The following is a 20,913-nucleotide window of genomic DNA, read 5'->3' on the forward strand; positions in this document are numbered from 1 at the left end:
GGTGGGGTGGGGGGGGAGCAGGGGAAATGTTCACTTGGCCAGCATTGAGTGTCTTACAGAAGGATATAAGCGAGTCAGGGCCAGAGTGGGAGGATTGTAGAATGAAGAAGAGCTTCAGCTTACATTGCTGAGCTTCCAAAAACAGTCCTTGTCCCATCCAGGGAGGGGGAGAGCATGTCAGTCCACTATCAGTTGTGCGCAGCATAATGTGCGTAGGGCGTGGTCATCACCTCATGCACAGCGGTCCGGGGGGCTTTCTGGCTTAGTACTCAGCTGTAGATGGTACAGTCACAGTCAAGGGAGGCATCTGTAGACTGTAAACCAGGGACAGGTAGTGTCGGTAGACTCGATGGTCTCATGGGGTGGGGTGGTCCCTGTATGTGACAGTACAATAGGCCACAAGGTGGGGAGGGATGAGGTCCACATGGGGCATTGGCACATTCATCTCAAACGACTCAGGAGGTAACACTGGGATATCAGCCACAATTATAATGGGATCACGGATTACAGGAGGGGGGGGACTGAGGGTAACTGGAGGGAGGGAAACCTGAATGTTTTGCTCCTCGAGGACAATGGGAGGGATTTCCATGGGGAGGGTCAAATCTGGTCTGGTAATAAAACCTGAGAACCACCATCTTGGCAGCTCAAGCAATGGCACAGTAAAAAGTGAAATTAAGAAAAATGCTGCTGGGGAGGGATGTAAGGGCTATGGGGAGGAGTGGGTCACAGCACTGGGGGGGCTAATTAAAGACGCACCCATCTGGAATCTGTATTACCAAATGAGGAGGAATGCACAGCTGAGACATGTTAGGAGCATCTCAATAACTATAGATGCAATCAGGAGCCTTCAATGTAATGGTGCTTTCATGTGAGATTAATTTGAATGCATTCCAATCATTGATCTCCCTCAATGACCCACTGGACCAATCGTGGTAATTCTCCAGTGTGATAATGACCCCAAAAACAAGTGGGCACCTGGACAAACCGGGGAAGCCACTTGGAAACCCCAGTCCAGAACCCTGCAGCTGCCAGGTTCACAGATGGGAACTCCCAGACTCCCCCTGACACAATCTCACCCCCTCACAGGGCATGTGCCCTCATTTGTATTCCAAAGGATGTAGTCATAGAGTCCACTGAATGGGTAATCTATCAACTCGAATTAATGCAGGACATCCAAACGCCTGGCTAAATCCATCTCATAGCAGCTGGTCTGTTGAAATGGGGCCAGTGGGGGAGCATACTGTGACTCTCTGAGAGTGGACATTGCACTGGCCTGAGTTGTATTGGCTAATAGGTGCCTAGACTGTAACCAAGCCCTTGAACCCACAGTCACTTGTCAGCGATAGAAAGAGAACCTTTGGAGGCTGATGCTCACTGCTGCCTTTCTTTCAATGTTCCTGCAGAGCATCCCAGATGCTAAGGCAGCCTACAAGAGGCAAGAGTTGCACTGCAGTCCTCAGTGGACTTGTGGAAGTATACCTTCAGTCTGAAAAAGTGCCTCAAGCGGATCCATCTCCAGCAACAGAAGGTTGTGTAACTTCAATGGTGATATTGTTAGGTGAGACTTGGACCAAGGTAGGCAAGATCGTTCAACAGGTGTTAAGACATGTTCAAAGCACTCAGTCCTCAGTGTTACCTTAATCCCCATTATATTGAGACCCTCCACTCTCAGTTAGGAATGTGGGGCTCCAATTAACCTGACCGTTCAATGGACATAGATCATCTCACAACACATTTGCCTGACAGATATGAAAAAGCCTCCTTTTCCACACCATCAGTTTCCCAAAATGGTCAGTCCTGCCCGTTGTGGCCCCAAGGTGCAGACACCCCATGGAGCCCTCAAAGTTCCTCTTCACTGATAATAAAGAGAGTACCTCAGCTGCATCACATCTGAGCTTCTCGCCCATTTCTGTCCTTCAGCATTGTCTTCCCATCAAGCTGACAAATGAGCATCGAGACCATGCTCAACGGTCCCATTGACCACAACACATCTCCACATGGATGTAGCATCGCTGAGCTCGGGGAGGGGAGGCTGAACAGAATGAATGGGCCAGCGCTGCATCCATTCTTTTTGACAATAGCCTTCTGGGCGCTTTGCAGATTATTCCAAGGTGGAAAATGGTTAAAGCTGTAGCTTTGAGTGCCAGGGCAAATTTGTGCCCACAAGGGACAAAGCACTGGCATATTGAGGTGGGTAGGTGCGCACACTTATTGGCCAGCTTAGCAGATGTACGCTTGGAGAGTTGACAATGCACAAGACTGGCAGGAACACACAGAACCTCTGAGTATGGGTTTATAGATTGCAAACCTTCATGGATGACAGAGAGCATGGAGTTCAAGAAAAGATTACCCTGCTCCATGCGACTCTACATCTCTCCTGCTACACGACACCTTCACCTTCCACATTGGAGACGAGTCAAGGGACTACTTGAACCTCCACCTTACACAGCCAAGAATGAACATCACTTGAACCTGCATGTTGACAAGATGCCTCGCACAAGCACACTTTACATTGAGGGTGAGGCATCACTGATGTCAGGAATGAACTGAGAAGCAGGGCATACTGTGATAAGATACCTGCACACAACATCAACCAGAAGCACATGTCGCAAAATCAGCGATAATGGGGTAGGGAACACAGTGTGACATTTGATCTAGCACAACACAACTCAGCATACAGAGGAGGCACACACAAGAGGAGATTTGGAATGGGTGTAACTTTAGAAACATTGGTGCAAAATATATACATGTGGTGGTCACCCATGCCATGTTGTGCTCCTATTTTTTCTTGATCTTCTTAACCTTACGGCTACGTCTTGGTGCATCCCCGACATCCAGAGTGGAGGTGGAGGCAGCCTGCTGTCTGCAAGGCCCTATTGTCTGTGATGACTTGGTGGGCGTCCTCTAGAGGGTTGAGACTTGGAGGGCCTCAGGCTGCTTTGGGTCTCCTGCTGGGGGGCAGGCGCACCCTCTTCGGCCTTTGGAGCTGGAAGTGATGGGGTCACAGGCAGAGGGGATTAGGATCAACTGAACACTCTCAGAGTCACATGGGTGGATTGCCAGGGGTGCCCACTGCTGGTCCTTGACCCTATGGGTGCCCCAGGGCCCCTAGCTGACTCTTTGAGGAGAAGGGATAGCTGGAGTGAGTTCAAGGTGTCCTGTCTCCTCTCGGGCAGCCACTGATAGATGCCACCAATGTCTACAGCAATGGAGTGCAACTCCTGGCGAAGTACAGGACCCATGTCCTGGACCAAGGTCTCCATGGCGGCTGCCATTGTACCAGCGTTGACATCAATGCACTAGCATGCTGGCGCTATTACCTCAGACTGAAGGCGGGTAGACTCCTCCATCATAGGAATGGTGAAATAGTGATGTCCTTTGAGCTGACAGTGTGTGAGATCCCCATGGAGTATCATCCTGCGAATGCGGGAGGGGCTTGTGAGAGTGAGTTGAGAGTGATGAGATGGTTGACTTACCTTGGCAGAACGGATGAGATCATTCATCCTCTTCCAGCACTGTATGGCTGATCTCCTCTGTGTGAGTTGGCACTCACCCCAAGCCGCAGTTGTGAGGTTTATGGACCTCCTTCTGCCATCACAGGGGTAGAGCACCTCCTGGCGATCCTCGATGGCGTATAGAAGGTGACCCAGCGAGGTGTCACTAAACTTGGGCCCTGCAGACTTCTTTGGTTTGGGGGGTCATCTCTTGCCTGGAGCAGTCCTGGGATGCAGGCATTGAGAAAGCTGTGCGTGGGTGCAGCTTGAATATGGCTCCTGGAGCAATGATTCGCTGAGGTCACAGTGGGGTGGGCGAATCAGAGGCCACCTGCCCATGATACACCATGTTTCCTGTTGATGCATATTTAATGAGGCAAGAAGTGGACAATCAGCATGAAAAGCTGCCATTGTGGCCAGTGGGGAAAACACCGCTTTTCCCGCCTGCTACTGCACAGAGAGGAAAATCCTGCCCTAGGGGTATTGGGGAAAGTGCAGGGAGGTGGAGTTGAGATCGTGTATCAGGCGTGATCTGATTGAATGGTGGAGCAGGCTTGAAGGACCAAATGGCCAGCTCCTCCTATTTCTTGTGTTCTAATGTTTTTCTGTCCTCAGTCATGGGTCTAGAACTGGATTGGACGGGGGAGGAAGGGAATAACTGACATCCCAAGACAAAGAGGAGGTGGAGTGAGCAAAAGAATAAAACAATGGAATGACTAGATGTGAAATAACCAAAAAAAGTGCATGGCCCTCAACACAGAGATGGACGTTTCCTGTCTCTATTAAACCACACACTTGATTTCACACCTTCTGAGCAAATGATGGAGTTTCTATCTCCAGTGTGAGACCATCAGACAGGTTCAGTGAGGGGGCAAAGATCTGACAGATGGAGCATAATGTGGGAAAATGTGAAATTGTCCATTTTGGCAGGAAGAATAAAAGAGAAGCATATTACCTAAATGGTGAGAGATTGCAGAGCTCTGAGGTGCAGAGGGATCTGGGTGTCCTAGTGCATGAATCACAAAAGGCCAGTATGCAAGTACAGCAGGTAATTAGGAAAGCTAATAGAATGTTATAATTTATTGTGAGGGGAACTGAATACAAAAGTAGGGAGGTTATGCTTCAGTTATTCAGGGCATTGGTGAGACCACATCTGGAGAACTGTGTACAGTATTGGTCACTTTATTTAAGGAAGGATGTAAATGCCTTGGAAGCAGTTCAGAGAAGGTTTACCAAACTAATATCTGGAATGGGTGGGTTGTCTTACGAGGAAATGTTGGACAGTCTAGGCTTGTATCTGCTCGAGTTTAGAAGAGTAAGAGGCTGCTTGATTGAAACATATAAGATCCCGAAGGGCCTTGACAGGGTGGATGTGGAGAGGATGTTTCCTCTTGTGGGAGAATCTAGAGCTAGGGGTCACTGTTTAAAAATAAGGGGTCGCCCATTTAAAACAGAGAAGAGGTGAAATTTTTTCACTCAGGGGGTTGTGAGTTTTTGGAACACTCTTCCTGAAAAGGTAGTGGAAGCAGAGTCTTTGAATATTTTTAATTCAAAGGTGGATAGATTCTTGGTCAGTAAGGGGGTGATAGATTATCGGGGGTAGGTGGGATGCAGATTTCAGGTTCCTATCAAATCAGCCATGATCTTTTAAATGGCGGAGCAGACTCGAGGGGCTGATGGCCTACTCCTGCTCCTTGTTTGTATGTTTGTATCAGATGGCTGTGTCAATGAAGCAGAACTGTTCTGCAGGGAGTTCAAAGGACCCATTCAAAGGCACGGGAGTCCGATGAAGCATTTCCATCCACCACTGTACCCCTGCGGGTGAAACAACCCCAAATTCCAGGCTTGGGTCATCCGAATAATTAGGACAGGTAGATTCGGAATAAGCAGCCTGCTTCTTCAGTATAGGACTCCCAAGGCCCAAAGATCATGGGCAAGGATTGACTTAATCTGCTCAGGGAATAGAGCAGCACCATGATAAATGTAATTGTTCATCTGGGATCAATTAACTTCATTAGCCGCAGCAGTGGAGTCTTTCTAAAGCACCTGCTCTTATAGGCACCATTGGGCCTATCAAAGGGCTAGCTGAATGGAGTTCCCAGGATAGCCTTGGAATGTCACCAGGCATGAGCCTAAAGATGTCCATGGATTTAGAGGGGTCTGACAGATGAAGCTCCTGTCCCCTCTGCAGTCAGTCTCTTCGGCAATTCGTAAGAGGTGAAAACCTGATGGATCCAGGCTCCAACCCAAATTGTGAGTCACTCCTGGAATAGGGCTGACATTGTCTCCACTCCTTCAAAGTTCACTGTGGAGCCATTTTAGTGTACCTCATGAGGGGCCAATACTTTTTAAAGATGACTGCTGCCCATGGACCTCGGTGAGGGGCCAATACTTACAGAGAGAAGGGGAGGAAAAGGAACAAAAATGGAGGAGACAATTGTTGCGGGATGGGGAGGGGGTTGGTAATTGGGGAAATCAAATAAACCACTGGGATAAAAAGACTACCTTTCTAGTAAATTAATGATCCACAAAAGAGCTTGTGTTAGCGTACCATCTGTTTGTAACCTCGAGGTAATCTCAAATAATGGTTTGACTGGTGTTGTGGCATTTTTCTTTAACAGCATTTCTTCTTAACTGATATTCTGTTGGTCTTAGTGAAACTTTTGACTGTAAAATGGTGTTGCTCATACAGAATAATAAAGCATTCACAGTGAATAAAACTGTTCTTCAGATACATTTTCTGCTGGAATAGGGGACAGTGCATCATCCAACTGCCCCTGTCCCTTATCCCCTCCCAATTTGTCCTCTCTCTCTTCTCCTGAAGGCAGGAGAAGCAGTTCCAATGGTACGATGGCTGGATGAACAAGGGGGGAACTCCTTCGGTGAGGCACAGTGTCGTGGTGCGCCAAAAATTATGGCACCCCCCAAAGATCCAGTTGCTCTTACTGCTGTCGGTAGCTAAACCTCCATTAAGAACGGTTGCTTCCTTTCTGTGTTCTGTGAGAGGCTGACTGCATGAGTCAGAGCATGTCTGTGAGCTGCGTCTTTCCATCTGTGTTCAGATACGACAGAGCTGGGAATCGAAACAGCTGAGTTTCTGTGATGCATGTCAGCAAGAAAATAGAAATGGCAAAAATGGCAAAGCACCATCCCACATCCATCTTCTGTCCAACGAGGCCCTCGGGCCTAAGCTGCTACAACATGACGTGTTTGGTCTTTCCAGGCTAATCCCTTTGAACTGCACTGGTGTTCCCATCGCCACATACAGAACAAATACCAGCAGGCTCCAAGGAGTTCATGGTGGGCTCAAACTTGAGAATTTTCACATGACTTCACTAGCCAGTGCTGAATTCTGCCTTTGATGAGCATTTTGTGGAAATATTGATGTATGCCAAACTAGCAAACTTTAAAACTCCAGGAGCAGAGAGATAACACACGGATATTCATGGGTGTTTCCATGAAAGATATGCTAACCACGGGGCTCTAGTAACATGCTGAGCACAGGAAAAATAAATTTAAAATCCCAGCTCAAGGAAATTTCTTTCTCTTTCCCTCCCTTGGTCCACAACCCGGCTGGAAAATAAATTTATTTATATGGTGATAAATGCATGGAATCAATACTACTAAGTGAATTCAAGATGCAGTTCTATGCTTGGCTGGGTTGGTTATGATACTACTGATAATAGCTTGATGGGTCAAATGAGCTTTTCAGTATAAAGCATGTCAGTATAAAGTCTCAGGCCCTATAAAGACAGTGAGTTGACCATAAAGTCAGTTTTTTTTTACGCTTTCATGGGATGTGGGCATTGCTGGCAGGGCCGGTATTTATTGCCCATCCCTAATTGCCCCTGAACTGAGTGGCTTGCTAGGCCATTTCAGAGGGCAGTTAAGAGTCAACCACATTGCTGTGGGTCTGGAGTCACATGTGGGTAAGAATGGCAGATTTCCATTAGTGAACCAGATGGGTTTTTTTTTTACAACAGTCAGTGATAGTTGTCATGGTCACCATTGCTGAGACTAGCTTTCAATTCCATTTTTATTAAATGAATTTAAATTCTACCAACTGCTGTGGTGGGATCTGAACCCCTGTACCCAGAGCATTAGCCTTGGCCGCTGGATTACTAGCCCAGTAATATTACCACTATGCCAACATCACCCCATTAGGCACACCTCAGTACTGGTTAAAATCTGCTACTTTATTCCACTGCAGCAATAGAATACTGTCTGGACTTACCAGTGACAGGGACCTTGTGCACAGCTAGAAACAGAGTGAGGTGCAATCAAATGAAAGGAGGCTCACGTGGAGCTTATGTGGGACCGAACTCGGTCACGGCTGAGGACTCCCAAGGTGACAACGGAGACACAATTGGGATGTCATCGAAGCATCCTCGAAGAAATCAAACATCCCCCACTGATTCATGGGGATCCCTGGCTTTTAACCAACCAAAATGGCGAAGGTTTATTCAGGAAGGCACTGGACACATCAGGAGATGGATCATCGGGAACACACAGAGGCAAAGTTGAGGTGTCGGAGAGAACGCACAAACCTCCAAACAACTCATCTGCCCAACCCTCCAAGCACCGCCTGCGCTGCACGTGGGAGAGCCTGCAGATTGCAGAGAGGACTTACCAGCCACCTCAGAACCCATCGAACCGGAGTGGAAGCGAGTCATCCTTGATCCCGAGAGTCTGCCTAAGAACAAGGGACGTTGTAGGGCATGAATACCGGTAGAGGCCAGTTGGTCCGAATGGCTTGTTTCTGGAGTGGAAATTCTATGGTACTTGTTTATCCTCCTGGGGAATCAAGCTAACTCCAAGACTTATCAACTGGAGATTGAAACCAAGTGAGCCTTCCATGACAGAGTCCATTATCTGAGACTACTAGAATGACAGGACTCCACTGAGGGTCATCAGCTAAACCGATCCATTAATGGGACCTGGTAGCATAGAAGCCCCGGTTCTTTCAACTCAGCTTCAGAAAACACCTCGATGGCTGGTTGGCCCTAGCTACACAAATAGCAGAATACTGCTTTGTTATCTTCGTTAAAATTACCACAGTTTTCTGTTCCTGATCTGCCTGGTTTTAATTGGGGTAATCTCCAGTAGTATGCATCTGGCTCTTGTCACCTAGATTCACTGGATTTATGTATGTGGGCTGTCGGAAGAATGTGGATCCTGTATCAGGAAGACTGAAGCTCTACTCATGAGATTTCTCAGTAGCTGAATCTGGGATCTCTCACGCACGGGCTCTGCACATATTAAACACCCCATTGACAAACGGGATTGTAATCTGGCACCTTAAAAACTGTACAATAACCTCATATTCTATCCTCATGTTTTAACATACTATTTGACGCTCGAATGAGCATTAATGGGCTGTGGGCGGAACTTTCAACCCTCACTCAGGAGGAAACCTCGCCTTAGAGAGCTGCTGGCCAATCAGAAGGGAGCTTCTGGTGGAGGTGCCTCCCCCTCCCCATCCCCTTCCCATCTATGATCTAAGCCTGTTCTTTTTTGGGCCTCGCCCACGCCAGGTAAATCCTCCAGCCAGCCTAAAAATTGAGGCTGGGCAGGAAATGGCCCTTAATTGGCCATGGGGCGAGCTTCCTGTCCAAGGCCCTGTCCGCCCGAGTGTAAAACCGCTGCAAGGTCAGGGTGGGTGGGAACCCGGAGAGAATCCTGTTCCTTCAATTTCACACACCCACCCACCCCGCCTCGCCAATGTAAAAACCTGCCGGCGGGAGAGCATAAAATTCAGGCCATAACGTGCATCTCAGGCATAATTTCTTCTTTAACCTGTCATTTATTTTCTGTCATTTGATATATTTGGTAAATCGGGATAAATTCACTATTCTTTTTGTTGCTTGCAGCCTAGTTGAAGGGGAAAAAGTAACTAAAAACCAGCCAATGATGACCCACTGGCAATAATGCTCCAATAAGGCATCTCAAACAACTAGCAGATCATTGAACTGGTATATATATATATATATATACATTAACCGCAAGCAAGAGATGGCCATTTTTTTTGCTTTAAGTTGGCAAACCAATGTGAATTTAAATTGGTCAAACATTTTTATAACTTTACAAACTCACTCAATGTGGGCCTATCTCCGATATCTTTGGAAATCTGAATGATATTAGGATTTCATCCCTAACAGAAATGCTAAAACACCACTCACTCTGAACATTAAGGGGCCCACTGCAGCTCTTTCATCTCCAGATGCTTACCCCTTTGCCAGATTAACACCATTTGGAGCACTTTGAGAGGACATGTCCTTCCAGTTCCTGTACTACTTGACTCAAGATACAACGAATTGCTTCAGCTGTGAACAGTTGACAATCACAAGTGATATTTTCATTTATATTAATGCAGTTACTGCTGTTAAAATGAACAACTGAAACAAACTATGTTGGTGTAGTCACCATGTTCTCCATTTATAGCCAGTCAACGGGTTATATTGGTTTTAAAGTTAAGAAGTTACAGAGTGTGCAAAATAAAGCCTGCGTTTCCTCCCTGGGTTTATAACAATCCCACAACTGAATCCAAATGTTTGGGGCTCAGTAAGGCAGGAGTTAATTACGTACTCTAGTCACTGCAGGAATTCACCAAGGCTCTTTAGGCAGCACCTTCCAAACCCACGACCACTACCATCTAGAAGGACAAGGGCAGCAGACACATGGGAACACCACCACCTGGAAGTTCCACTCCAAGCCACTCACCATCCTCACTTGGAAATATATTGCCGTTCCTTCACTGTCACCGGGTCAAAATCCTGGAACTCCCTCCCTAACAGCACTGTGGGTGTACCTACACCATAGGGACTGCAGTGGTTCAAGAAGGCAGCTCACCACCACCTTGTCAAGGGCAATTAGGGATGGGCAATAAATGCCAGCCTAGCCAGCAATGCCCACATCCCATAAACAAATAAAAAAGTTTCCATTTTTAATTTAATAAAATGTGCAATGGTTTAGTTGTTTTTATTAATACATTTGTGAGTTCACAGGAAGCACAGAATCTAAATGGGGTGGTTATGTTTGCACATTTTGTGTAGCAAAATCATTCTTCAAACTCTTTTGATTGAACCATATTAAATAAACTAATTAACAAATTAAGCAACTAAGTTAAAGTGATAACCATTTAATGGGACATTTTAACAAAGGATAAGGATTGAAAAGAAACTCAGCAAACTAACTCAAAATGTTATTTTAGGGGGGCCAATGATGCACACCAATCATCCTTTATACTCTTTTGAATTTATCAATAAACAAATGAATAACTTAACTGATGAACAGCCCCTTAAAGAGGCACCATAACATAAGCAAAACTATAACGGAATCTTATTAAAATAACATTTTGGAGGGAAATGATGCTAGGCCCTGTGGCTTCCACTAGTCGCGGAAGGCTTCAATTAATCGTCCTTTATTAATGCGCTCACAATTTCAGTGCGTGCCACACACAATTAAAACCATCCCTGGCAGTGCCCAGGAAAGATCTAGATGATGAGAGAGCACTGATTGGGCTACAGCACTCATTTCCGTTTAAGGTCTGAGGGGTATTCCAAGAAGGATCAAAAAACCATGCACACAAGCTGAGAATTTAAGATTTAAGGTGATTTGTAGAAGGATTAGAGGGGACAGGAGAAAAAACTTCATCACCCAGAGTGGGGTGGGTGTTTGGAATTCACTGCCTGGTTTGGTGATGGAGGCAGAAACACTTAACTCATTTAAAAGGCACCTGGATCTGCACCTAAAGTGCTATAACCTGCAAGGCTATGAGCCGGGTGCTGGAAGGTGGGGTTAGAATGGGCAGCTAGTTTTTTTTAAAAAATTCTTTTCCAGCCAGCACAGACACAATGGGCCGAATGGCCTCTTTCTGTGCTGTAACTTTTCTATGGTTCTATGATTCCAATTTCCTCAGAGATTCATCCGTTCCACCAGAGTGACTTCGCCAGAGACGGCAATGTAAATAGAGCTTGCACTGCTCTTCCCATGAATTGTTATGCCGAGTGGGAACAGATCGGAGAAAAATCCTGGCCCATGGTGTTTTTTTTGGCGAAGTTTTCCATTGTGAGGGTGGACACTGAGAATGGAGCATTTTCTCACAGTTTCATAGGATCGTAGGGGTAATTTTAACCCTGGGCAATACCAGCTTCCCATACACGTCTCTCCTGCTTTTCAATCCCAATGACTTCAATTGAGTACTGGTGATGATATCTGAGGCTGACTTTCCAGATTCATTGGAGTATCTCCTATTTTAACTCATTCTCTCCTAACTTCTCAAGACTGTGGAACTTTCCTCAGTCCTCCCATACTCCTACAATTCACAGGGCATTGAAATCCAAGATCAACAACCATTACTTCTTGATTCGCCTCATCCTGTGTTCTACTTTTTTTAACCATGGTGATGTCCTGCATTGCAGGCCTTGGGCCTTCAACTAGTCTCTTCAATTAAACAAAATCTTGTAGGTTAATGATTTCAACTCAGCAGACATTCTTGTGGCCCAAAGAATCACTTGTAATTTACTTTGCATTGTCACTTCATTGTGATGCTAGGGACATTTTCTACGCATTTTCCCACACGATGGTATGTTTAACAAACTTGCATTGAAATTTGTGTTGTATATTGGTGTTTTCAACACAAGTACACTGGAAATAGAAATAGCTTTTGGCAGATACTCAGGGCCACACTGAGCAAAATGACAGTCCACTATTTACCCTATCACTTTGATTAATGACACCATTAGCTGCCAACGTTTAAGGACACTGGAATATTGGCAACCTTCAACAGCACCGAATTTCCTAAGCATATGGCACTCTGACGGTATGGGGTCATTCCCTTTTCTTGGCTGCACCTGCTCCAACCTCATAACTTTTTTAACTCTTTCATTGAAACCTCAAAGGGCCCATTTCTCCTCCCCCTCACTGGCACACTTACTCTTTGTCCGTAGGTGACAGCTATCCTGATTTGCACCCAGGTGATGCGCAACTTATTGAGTTTCCCCCAGAGGTTTATTGTCACATTGAGTCTCGTTCCACCCAGCATAATCTTCGTTGGTGTTAAAAATTTAAGAGAAAATCTCTTTCCAGAAGGAAAAGAGGCCAATCCGGAACTTTAAGCCTACCTGCTACAACAAGCCGAAAATCCAACTGAAATAATTGGGCATTGTGATGGGTTTTGGGTTTTTTTTTCATTGCCATTTGAGACTCAATTCCCACTTAACGACCACTGTGTATGGTCATAGTTAACACAGTATATGATTACTTCCTGTTAATTTACTGGTCCATTGTGGGAGGCTATTGATCATTAATAAATGACTAAATGGGGAGATTTAACATTGTTAGTGAGCAACAGTACAGGACTCCGCTGTGTCAGCTGTGGCTCAATAGGTAACATTCTCACCCCCCAGTAAGAAGGCTGAGGCTTCATCGTTCCATCCCAGAGACTTGGGCTCAGACTTGCGCGGAGTGGCAATCATCGTCGGATTGCCATTCCCCTCGAATTTTTTCACATCTCAATGCTGCTCCACATTTCTTGTTGGGTCTTCTGAACCCGACTTCTCCAGCAATGCGGAGAGCAGCGTCCTTCGAGGAATTCCATTGCAGCGTTGTAGCATCGAGGGAAAGAGAAGACAGGTCCCCTTTTTATGGAACAAAAACATACCTGGAAAAACTCAGCAGGTCTGACAGGTCCTCTTTTTATGGCACTAGCTGCCATCTGGTAAGTTTAAAGGCCCACTGTGAATGTTAGTGAATGGGTGAGTGGGTGAGTGAATGAATGGGTAAGGTGGTAGGGTGGGTAGGTGGGTAAGGTAAGTGGATAAGGTGGGTGAGGTAAGTAGGTAAGTAGATAGAGTGGCAGGTGAGTGAGGTGGCAGGTGGGTAGAGGGGAAGGTGGGTGAGGTGGCGGGTGGGTAGAGGGGAAGGTGGGTGAGGTGGCGGGTGGGTAGAGGGGAAGGTGGGTGATGTGGCAGGTGACAGGTGGGTAGGGTGGCAGGCGGTAGGGTGGTAGATGGGTGAGGTGGCATCTGGGTGAGGCGGTAGGTGGGTGAAGTGGAAAGGGAGTTTGGCAGTGGTTGGGTCAGGTCAGGAGGGTAATCAGCTGCGGGGGCTAGTCAGGTTAGGTCAGGTGGTTAGGGGGATAGTCGAGGGGTCTGGAGTGGCAGTCAGGAGGTCGAGGGGGATTCGGGGGTGTCATTGTGAGTGATTGGAGGGTAAGTTCAATAGTTACACAGGAATAAGGCCAGGAATTTTCTGCCTAACATGACTCTAACTCAGAGTCAGAGACCTTCGCGGAGGGCCCTGGGGAGCAGGGAAATTGCCCACCGGGAGTTGAAACCTTCCGGGCAATTCCCACGGAGGTCAGCATGTGGGACTTCTGCAGGGTCCCGCCACGATTCTTGGGTTGTATGTCCAGTCTCCGACAATCTAGCCCTTGAGCTCATGATCCAGGATGACGTGTCAGAGGCTGTCTTTCATACGAGACGCTAAACTGAGCCCCTGCCTTCCCTCTCGGGCGAATGTAAAAGATGCCACGGTGCCATTGGAAGAACAGGGAGCTTAAATCTCCCATGTTTCCCGGCCAACATTTATCCCTCAATCAACAGCAACAAAGTAGATTGTCTGACCATTATCACATGGCTGTTTGTGGGAGCTTGCTGTGCGTGCAAGTTGACTGTTGTGTTGCTCACATCAAAAACACTTCAAAAGTACTTCATTGGCTGTAAAGCTTTTGGAATGTTGTGAAAGGAGCTATATAAATGCAAGTCTTTCTTACATGGACTTTGTCAATGCTGTATTTGACATGGGTGTGCTTGATGCTGACACTGGGGAATAGAAAAGTGTTCCAAACTAAGATATTTCATCTTGAGAAGTCTAGAATGATGACAATGATGCCTTCACTCATTAAGGGAGTTGGGTCCCGAGGTAAATTTTCTATTTAACATGTTAACAAATGAATAATGTAGGCTTTATGGAATACATATTTAGCTCTTTCTTATTCTTAACAGCGTTTTTTTATATTACTTTGTTTTTAAATGTTGAGTCTGTTTCCCCCTCCCACCGAGTTAAAATTCAAAGTTTTAACCTGGGCGTGTTTAAAAGAAAGAATAAGGCCCTAATTGCTAAGCGGTGAGTAATTTTAAATCATTGTTGCAGAGCTGATTTCTAGAAAGTTGAGCCATTGTAAAAAAGTAATCTAAGAAGGCTTGTTGCTACACGACATGAAGAAATAATTGCGAGCTTGGCAGACTTCTAACTTCAGGAGCTCCCTGTATCCAGTCAGTCTGGGACAGGGCTGAGGGAGTCGAGTTACCTGTGTCAAAGTCAGCAGGATTTTGAGGTCAGTTTAAGCACATTGGGTAGTTTATGCCCTGCTTCATGTGGTTTTGCAAAGCTACCAGTTCTCAGGAATATCACACTGATCTTTCCTAATTATATAAACTTAAATTGATACCTGGTATAGTGAGCAGCTTTGATATAATGCCTCATTGTGCGAGCGGTGAGGACACAAGGGGCTACTTCAATACTTTCAAAAACTGCTCTCCCAGTGTTATTGTTCATTGCCACCCTGAACTTTGACCTTTTTAATCTTTCAGGGCTAAAATGCTACCACGATATGTCAGTTATCTCTCTCCCTTCTCGTTCCCCTCCCCATTTCAGGTTCGCATCGGGTGATTAAATGTCATTTTATTACCAAGTTTCCTTTTCTCTCCAGTAGATTACCTTGATAGTATGCTATGTTAGTCCACTTAATGACCTAATCCCCCTCTCCCCTTTCAGGCCAGAGATTCCTGTGCATTTGTGTGTCAGGCCCAAAGCCTCAGGATGTCGCCTTTCTGCTCTCTCTGCCGCATTCTGCACCCTGCACATTCCCATTCTTGAAATTAAGCAATTCTCTGCAAATATTTTCTGTGAATGATTGAACTGAACTAGCCTGTGTGACAAAGGGCAAATATTTAGCGAGAGGAAGTAGGAGAAAGATGGGTAAGGAGCTATAATCCAATGGTTTTAGGAATGAAAGCATTGCATAATTCTCCACAGTGGATAGAAAGCTGTCTGCACTCAAATCCCAGAGATGCACAGGAGAAGGAATGGCTGGAGTGGTGGGCAGGGGTAGGAGAGGCAGTGGAGGGAGGGGGGGGGTGCTTCAACAAAGTAAGACTTGCATTTATATAGCACCTCTCACAATCTGCAGATGCCCCAAAATAATTTGCAGCCTTTGGAAGTGTAGCCGCTTCAGTGTTGTAGGGATCACAGCAGCCGATTTACACACAGCAAGCTCCCACAGATAGCGATGAGTTAAACGACCACATCACCTGTTTTGGTGGTGTTGGCTGTGGGGTAAATTTGGCCAGGGAGCTGGGGATAACTCCCCTGTTCCTCTTCCAAATGGTGCTATGAGATCTTTGAAGTCACCTGCAAGGCCAGAGGGGGACTCAATTTTAACGTCTCATCTCAAAGTCAGCGCCTCCAACAACTGATTTCCAACCCGGAGTCCCTGAGCAGCTTTAGTCACCCTCCCCAGAATTCTACTGTAGGGTTCAATGTTGACTGCATTGTCTGTTCTGTACTAGAAACTATTTCTGCTGCAGCTCCTGATTTAATATGGACTTGAAACGTTAACTCTGTTTCTCTCTCCAAAGATGCTGTCAGACCTGCTGCGTTTTTCCAGCATTTTCTGTTTTAATTTAATGTTTTTTAATTTGTCTATATGAATTCAAGCTAAGAATTTAAATGTGAACCGTGCAGTGATGAGTTATGCAATGGTGCCCGTGCCTCACTCTATCCCAGGATGTTGATCCATTAGTGAGGTACAAGCAGGATTTACTTTCACGGCTTTAAAGAGAATAATTCCAAATTGTGGCATCGGCAAGTTCACTGGTCCAGAGGGAGCACATTCCTTGGATTAGAAGGGCTGCAATTTGGTGGAATTCAAGAAGCTTTGAAAAAATACAGTAAATAACAGAGTGAGCAGCCAGAGGGATATCAGGTCGCAAAGAAAAGCAAGTGGAGGCTGCCGGAGATTGGTGTTTACTCGCCAAGCAGTTTGCTGCTCAGTCCATGCCCTGTCCCCTAGCTGATGGACCCATGTGGAGAGAAATATATCTGTGACTTACTTGTGCACCTGTCTTTTCTATCTGGTGACACAGGCTATTGAAGTTAACCGAATGCTTTCTTAATTCAAAAGAAACACTGGCAAGAGGTTTGACGGAGACTTTGACAGAGGTTTCTTTGGCCTTTACGTTTGCGGCTTTGGGGGAAGGTTAGGTTTTATTTGGGCTGGTGTCTTGGTCTGGTAGCCAGCACACTGTACCTTTTCTTATGGTCTGGGGGAACATGCTCATTCAGACACAGGGCACTGCTTTGGCTCTGTCCCAGACAGAACAGCTGTCTATGAAGGCTAACACTCACCAGGAGCACTCTGGTAACATTAAGTAGGGTGGGTTGGTGGAGGGGGGTGGGTGGAAGTGTGTTTTGTGGGGACTTGTTAGATTACATGGCAAGGTATTTATGATTGTCCCTTTTCACCTTGAAGATCCTTAGATTATAGGCTTACAAACTTTACTGTGCAGGGATTGTCTGCAAATATTAGCACTCTCTCTCCCTTCAAAGTGGTCAGCGAACATAGCTACCATTGAAGAAAATGTTCCTTTTAATTACTCGTCAACAACAGAAATAATGGGCCGAATCTTCTTCACTGTCGGATTGCCACTCCTATTTTCCTACCTTAGACGGGGGCTCCACAATTCTTGCCCGGACTTCCAACCCGGGCCTGCAGCGAAATGTGGAGCCTAGCTACTCCTGGAGTCCTTCAGTGTAGTGTAGGGGCGCCTGGGGGAATGAAGCCATGCACCCCGTTTACGCCACTAGCTGTTGTCAACCTGTAAGTTCAAATGTCCCAAAGGCACTTCCGACAGGAGAAAAGGTTAGTGTGTAAAGTAAGTGGGTGAGGGGGTAGGGTGGGTCGGGGGCTTGGTGGGGTAGTTGGTGGGTGGGGGGGGTGGTGTAGTTAGGGGGTCGTGAGGGTAGTTGCAGGTGGGAGGAAGTCAGGGTGTGGGGGGATAGTCGGGGAGCTGGGGGTATAATTAGGATGTGAGGGGGCTGGGGTTGGGGGTAGCCGGAAGGTCGGGGGGTAATCGGGGGGTGGAGAGGTAGTCAGGTGTCGGGCGTGTAGTCGGGAGGGGTTCATTGGGTGGGGGTTGAAGGGGGTCAGTATTATAGTTAACCAAGACTAAGAAGTGGCTTTAATCCTTCTAACCTTTCCTGGGTAACGGTTCTGCTAGTAGAGTCAGGACCGTCTGACGTCTCAGATTTTAAATTGGAGTTTCAGAGGGTTCCAGACGCAGGGTAATTGCCCAACAGAAGCTGAAGCTTCCCGGGCAGATCCCGTGCAGTTCCAGTGCATCTTCCGGGGTACCTCCGGGGTACGACAACCTGGAGAACAGAAGACCTGGGCCTATGTGTCAGTGAACCAATATATAAGGAAATCCGATTACCTGAGGAGCCCTCTGCTATGCCCTTTTTGGTTCTTTGGTTCTGAGACCACAGTTTGAAAGCCCATGCCTTAGATCGGAAGTATAACTATCACACACAATCCCCCTTTTTTTTGTTAAATTTGAACCATTTTGTTAGCTGGCTTTGTTTTATACGCAAGGGAGTGGCTTTTCTTTCTGTTCTGTGTCGAGTTTTCATATGCTGGAATTTCTGTTTATGTTTACAATCACTATCACCCAAGAAGATGATCACCTCCCCATCACTGAAATGAAACAGAGCAGATTAACCTTTTAGAGTACCAAATGCCTTTTTAAATTGCGCATTTATTAACTGCAAATATTCACAAAGGAGATAGATTCCTTTCCAATGCTTTGGGCTAAGAGCTATCTAGCAATTTTTACCTTGTTTCTCCCATCTCTTTTGCCAGTCTTGCCAGTGTGCACTATAGGGTTGCCAAACCTACAGCATTGGTGTGGGGTCTCGAGGAACCACAGATTAATCTCCAGGACCCTGCTGTGAACAATCTGGGAGCAAAATCATTGAGGAATTATCAAAAAAGTTGATTTCATTTCATTTCCTTTGAACACCTTCGCTCATGTGTTAGAAAATAGGGGAGGTGGGAGGAGAAAAGCTGATTGGCTGAGAGTCTAAAACCATCTAATTGGGTAATACCAGATGGAGTCTTACCGCTGTTAAAAGATTTTCTGGGGATGAAAAGCAAGTCCAGAGTGATTACTGGAGGTGGCCAATGAAGAGTCCACTTCCCACAGCAGCATTCAGGTGGGACATGCATCCAGTTGGGCTAATGGGAGGGCCCACCAAGATGTTTTGCCAGCATTCCCACCAGGAGAGGAGGCAGGGGAATGTGAGGGAGCCTCACGGTGGAAGTGCTCTTGGAAGATGTAAGAACATTCTAACGTTATTTGCGGTCCCAGCTGCTGTGCCAACATGGTGGGGTGGGGGGGACCTGCAACTACAACTGTGGCCCTGTGACTGAAGCGGCTCAGGGGGAGGGGGAGGGGGATTAAGTAAGGGAGGTTTTGTTGGGTCCCTGGGACCTACCGGGCTTTGCCTGCCACCAGTAAGATTCCAGCAGCATCCTCAGTCTGGGCCCAGTTAGCCAGTTCATTGGCATTAATTGGCTACCCGTCATTGGTGGGCAGGCGGTCACTTCTATTTGCTCACCCACCTCCTGCAAGTTTGGCTAGAAGCGGAAAAGCCTCAGCCCAAGCTTTTAAAATTCTGCCCAAAAAGCCCATTCATTTCCCAATTGGCAAGGGAAGTTGCAGGGACTGGAGTGAGAATGGACATGTTGAGTAACCAATGGCAGGAGCATGTGGGCAGGATGACAGGGGGCAGGGGCTGATGCGATGAAAACTCCAGGAATACGTTCAACCAGAGTTGGCAACTCTCATGTGCACCCACCATCTCCATGTGAGTCAGGCACCAAAGTCGCCTTTGGCAGTTCCACTGTATAATATGAGGGATGTGAGAGTAAGCCCTGACTGAGATTTTTAAAAAATTCGTTCATGGGTTGTGGGTGTCGCTGGCTGGACCAGAATTTATTGCCTGTACCTAATTGCCCTGGAGAAGGTGGTGGTGAGCTGCCTCCTTGAACCACTGCAGTCCATGTGGTGTAGATACACCTACAGTGCTGTTAGGGAGGGAGTTCCAGGATTTTGATCCAGTGACAGTGAAGGAATGGTGATATATTTCCAGGTCAGGATGGTGAGTGGCTTGGAGTGGAACTTGCAGATGGTGGTGTTGCCATGCATCTGCTGCCCTCATCCTTCTAGATGGTAGCGGTTGTGGGCTTGGAAGATGCTGACTAAGGAGCCTTGGTGAGTTAATGCAGTGCATCTTATAGATGGTGCACACTGCTGCTACTGTGCGCTGGTGGTGGGGAGAGTGGATGTTGAAGGTGGTGGATGGGGTGCCAATCAAGTGGATGGTGTTGAGCTTCTTGAGTGTTGTTGGAGCTGCACTCATCCAAGCAAGTGGAGAGTATTCCATTACACTCCTGACTTGTGCCTTGTAGATGGTGGACAGACTTTGGGGAGTCAGGAGGTGAGTTACTCACCATAGGATTCCTAGCCCCTGACCTGCTCTTGTAGCCACAGTATTCATATGGCTAGTCCAGTTCAGTTTCTGGTCAATGTTAACCCCCAGGATGTTGATAGTGGGGGATTCAGCGATGGTAGTGCAATCGAATGCCAAGAGGCGATGGTTAGATTCTCTCTTGTTGACGACTCTTGTAGTTTTCCTTTCTCTAATGTGACAGAAGCTTTTGGACTTGGTTCCTCGCCCACAACAGCACAGCTGAGATTAGGAACTCATTCGGAACAGAATAACAGAGATGATCAAGGGATTTCACTTCAATTTTGTTCTTCAACATTACAAGGCAGCTGCAACTAGACACATGCATTTGTATATGATTATAACCTTGAAAAAAATCCAATATCCTGAAGCATTACAGAAGCTCATCTGCAACATCCAGTGCACACAGCCACTTTTTGCAGGAACCACAAAAATCTTCACCTCAAAACTTTGCACAGATACAAGTAACCACCACTGCCTTATTATGCAAAACAATATTTGTCTTGAAATTATGTTTTAGCATTCATATATAATGCTTCTCTCCACTATTTTAAAGGCGTTAATCTATTGTAAAGGTCGAGAGGAGGTTCGACAGAATAGAGCTGTTCAAAATCATGAAGGGTCTAGACAGGGTAGATAGAGAGAAACTGTTCCAATTGCCGGAGGATTGAGAACCAGGGGACACTGATTTAAAATAATTGGCAATAGAACCCACAGCGACATGAGTGGAAATCTTTTTTTACGCAGCGAGTGGTTAGGATTTGGAGTCCACGCCTGAGAGTATGGTGGAGGCAGATTCAGTCATGGCTTTCAAAAGGAAATTAGACAA

The 20,913-nt window shown here is 46.4% G+C and overlaps 1 protein-coding gene across 1 annotated transcript in view; it reads left to right on the forward strand.

Annotated features, from left to right (window-relative positions):
* The first annotated feature begins 1,471 nt into the window (after positions 1-1,471).
* Positions 1,472-20,913, forward strand: part of sema3fb (sema domain, immunoglobulin domain (Ig), short basic domain, secreted, (semaphorin) 3Fb) — a 257,881-nt gene continuing 238,439 nt past the window's right edge. The window contains exon 1 of the mRNA XM_078543213.1: positions 1,472-1,558. The gene's annotated coding sequence lies outside the window, so the exon portion shown is untranslated. The remainder of the gene's footprint in view (positions 1,559-20,913) is intronic.

This window comes from Cetorhinus maximus, chromosome 6 (genome assembly GCF_964194155.1).
Source record: "Cetorhinus maximus chromosome 6, sCetMax3.hap1.1, whole genome shotgun sequence".
Taxonomy (NCBI): Eukaryota; Metazoa; Chordata; class Chondrichthyes; order Lamniformes; family Cetorhinidae; genus Cetorhinus; species Cetorhinus maximus.